The sequence below is a fragment of the Rhyacophila brunnea genome, unplaced genomic scaffold (assembly GCF_057557595.1).
Source record: "Rhyacophila brunnea isolate RB1 unplaced genomic scaffold, BYU_Rbru_1.0 scaffold_16, whole genome shotgun sequence".
Classification (NCBI taxonomy): Eukaryota; Metazoa; Arthropoda; class Insecta; order Trichoptera; family Rhyacophilidae; genus Rhyacophila; species Rhyacophila brunnea.
The window spans coordinates 25874961-25879382 of NW_028232816.1; positions in this window are offsets into that span (position 1 = coordinate 25874961).

A 4422-nucleotide genomic window follows, 5' to 3' on the forward strand; every position below is an offset into this window, starting at 1 on the left:
ATCTCTTTCCGATAAGAAAGCTCACGGTGAAATTTTTTATGTACAATTTACATGTAACCTCTAAAATCAGGCATACTGCTAATTTCGTTGTGCTTTATGTATATGTTCTATATATCGGATCAGCTTGAATTTTCTTTCTAGCATACATAATATATATTTATATTTAGACACATAATTTCTTGTCGACTCTAAATACTTAACTTATCGACTTACCAATTTTTGGCAGCACCCACCGCTATATCTTAATTTGATATTTTAAATTTCAGTTGTATATTATTAAAATGTTAAATAGTGTTTTTTTTATTGAATGTTACCAGCTCTTGTTTCAATTAAATGAGTAACAGTTTTTTTTTGATAAAACTATTGATTGCAATTAAAAAATAATTTAGCTATACTTTATAATATTTATCTTCCATTCATTAGAATTGGCAACATTTACTGAAGATCTAACACAAATTTTACAGGAGTGTTAGCAAGTCAATATTAATTTAATTTAATATAGGTATAAATATTAAATTTGTGTGCTATTTTTAACACCAGTGTTTACCAGTACTTTTAACCTGTGAATCGTTTATTTATCTATAAGATCGACAAGAAGATTATAATCCTCGTAAGGAGCCAAATGACAACAATTTGTAATCTTTGAATTGAATTGTCAACGGTCATCCCAAATGAACCATATTTTGCAGTCAAAATTGTCAACAACTGAAGTCATGTCTTAAAGGTGAACTGGGGTTGCTATCTGAACAAACAAATGGGTACATACTAGCGTCCAGCTTATTACAAGCAACAGATATGACTGCAATATGCGGTCTGTACGGGCCCATCTGAAGCGCTTATATGATAATATCACATGACACAAATCTATTTATATATTTAGTTTTGTTATTCATTGAAAAAATAACGATTATAAAATATTGAAATGCAATGGTCTTCGCTTTAAAGAAATTTAATTATAATTATTTTGCATCTATGTGTGTTTCGTCCAAGAAGAGTGATATATTATAACATAATATATAGTGCAATCAATGTACTTATCACATTGTATATTATTATTCTTTAAATAAAATTAAAATTATTTTATTATTATTATTATTATTGTAAAAAGCATAAAATTGTAATATTATTATTTACCTTTTCAAATATAATTTTAAAATATTTAAAAATCTATTGTTATGATCGATTATAAAGATGTAAATACAATATTTAATTTAGAAATTTATTCTTTTAATCTTCGAGAACAGTCTTTTAATAATATGTTATAAATGATTTTGAAAATGAATTAAGTATGTTATAAAAAAAAATGTGCATGGATAATAAACTAGATTATAGGTAAATTAAAAATATTATATTAAATGTTAATTGCTAAAAAAATGACTTAATTTAGTTGATATTCCCAATAAATGAAATAAGACTAATGACAATATGCATGATATTTTTTTTTCTTTGGTGTTCGAGAAAAATTGCATTGATAATAGTGAAACCCAGACCGTCTGATTTATTTATAAGGATTATTATATCGGGAACTTGCTGACTATGGTTCATTAGTGTAGGTACTGAACGCTCAAAACCATTTCATGACGTATAATGGTAGAATCCCCACCTCCAAAGTCACAGACAGGTTGTCAGTTTAATTTATTTGACTTTTGATCCGGAGCAAAGAGCCAATGGGTAAAGTTAAACAGTTCTATGCCTTCAGTGAGTTCTCTCACTCTATGAGGTTGTGATCGACAGGCCACACATACAAATTTTATGACTTATCTCGTCTGACTTTAAACTTAAATTACTAGCCACTGTCTATTGATTTGCATAATCTAAAATATTGAACATACAGTGACATCTGTTCTATTATAAAATACTAACCCACAAATTATCATTATTACAGTGATTTCAGTTAAGCTTCGCTCTACATTTAACGTGTGTCATTAAAAATCTGCGGCCTGTCAGATACTGCCATAGTAATATCGTGAGGCATAGAAAAGGTTAAGATAGCCCACTCCCTGTGGAGGTCTGTATGCTCCGCTTTTGAGCTAATATAATGGCAATAATGAACAATTTGTAAAAAAATTGGATAGTTTGGGTCCATCTGTACTTAAAGATAAAATTAAGAACATATTTCAAATACCTCTTATATACTCACAAACCTTACGCTTTTAATTGTTTGCTCTTTAAGATAGCACTACTGAAATGATTTATAATTTATTGCAATTGAAAGAAATATTTAATATTTTATATATAGATTTATAGTATGTAAAATATACGTCTATTACATTATATAGATGAAAAGTATTTTGTACAAGATTTTGTAAAACATATTTTTTTTACGTTACTAATAAACATTTAAATACAAAGAAATGAAATTGATTTTTCTTTTACCTACCTCTTCTATTTCCCAGTGGTGAACAGTGACTTTTGGAAAGAGATAGGCTGTGGAGATCAGAGGAAAAGAGCACAATTGTCGGGTATACTTACGGGAAATAAGAAGATAATACAATATTACTACTGATGAATGTGTACACACTAATTCGATGAAATTTCAATAGCTCACTGACAACATAAAATTGAACGATGAGCTTAAATTATCTATTTTCTTAAACATCAAATCAAAATCATTAGATAAAATTTATTTTTATTTAAAAACAATCTAGTGAGATACCCGGGGTTCCAGCGGCTAGCTCAGGTGTCCATCGAACCCCGGATTCACAAAAAAAAAGTGGAAACGATTGGAGTGTAAATAAAACACGGCCTTTCGTGCTCGTAACGTGGTCTTCTTATATTTTCTTAATTTTTAGTTTTACAAATTATATTTGGGATTTTTACAGTGGTAGTCGTCAGGTTCGTACGATTTGAAAACCAGACGCTCACTAACTTTCTCCTCTTTTTCAAATTTCGCGTACCCACGCCGTCCAGCAAAAAGGACTCTCGTGATTGGCCAAATTTTATCGCGTGATGCTTTTGATTTGACGAATCACGAGGACCACCCCGGCGCAGGCGCATGGAAATTTGAACGTTGCCGGCAAGCGCGGCAAAATTTATTATATATGAATACTTATATTTAGTCTTAAAATTATCTCTCTCATCCATCATCATTTATACTTTTTTAAGTCAAATTAAATTTATCTTAATTACACCTCCGCCCAGTATATGATTTTCACACACCGGACGAAGGCCTTTACTTATGAATAAAAAAATTACGTAGTTGAGCAAGGAATCAGATTAGATGTTTTATGATGCCGTTTCTAGAGGTCAGGGTTACGTTTCGACTTATGACTACTAAACAATTATTTTACACCGGGAGAAGCCCGCCTGTAACAGGGGTGTATCACTAGGTATATTTATTTACTTATAAAGTGTGTTTTTTTTAAACTTTAAGCTGGCAGCACTTTTTTAATTGGCGGCCATTTTGTCAGCTCTTAAGTGATTTATGTGATTAGTTTGGTTTGGCATTTCAACATGAATAGACTGACGCCTGAGCAACGCTTCCAAATTGTGAAAATTTATTTTAAAACAAGATTGCCGTTGATCCCGATTTTCATAAGCGAATTTTGCTTAGCGATGAAGCTCACTTTTAGTTGAATGGATACGTCAATAAACAAAACTGCCGTATTTGGAGTGATGATAATCCTCAAGTGTATGTTGATACACCGTTACATCCAGAAAAATTGACTGTTTGGTGTGCTTTATGGGCTGGTGGAATAATTGGTCCGTACTTCTTTAAAAACGATGCTGTCCAGAACGTTACAGTCAATGGTGACCGCTACTATAATAGAGCTATGATTACTGACTTTTTCGTTCATCAATTGAACAACCATGATGTGCAGGAGCTGTGGTTTCAACAAGACGGCGCAACATGTCACACAGCTCGTGCCACAATTGATTTATTGAAGGAAACGTTTGGTAACCGCATAGTTTCACGTTTTGGACCCGTGAATTAGCCTCCAAGATCGTGCGATTTAACGCCGCTTGACTATTTTCTGTGGGGATATGTGAAGTCGCTAGTCTACGCCGATAAGCCCGAAACGATTGACCACTTGGAGGACAACATTCGCCGCGTTATTGCCGATATACGGCCACAAATGTTGGAAAAAGTCATCGAAAATTGGACCTCCAGATTAGACTACGTCCGAGCCAGCCGTGGCGGTCATATGCCAGAAGTCATATTTAAATTATAATGCCAGAAGAGCATCTTTCGATTAAAGTAAATTTCATGTCAATATAAAAAGTCATCTTTGTTTTATTCCATTTCAAAGTTCTATACCTCTAAAAAAAACACCTTTATATGATTTGAATGACAGAAATTATTTTTTAAATTATCTAATCATTAATTATTTTAGACAAAGCTGCAGTCAATAGACAATAATATTATGCGTAAAGTTTTTAGGCTTAGCCATAGGAGCCTACGGTATTGCATACATTACGATA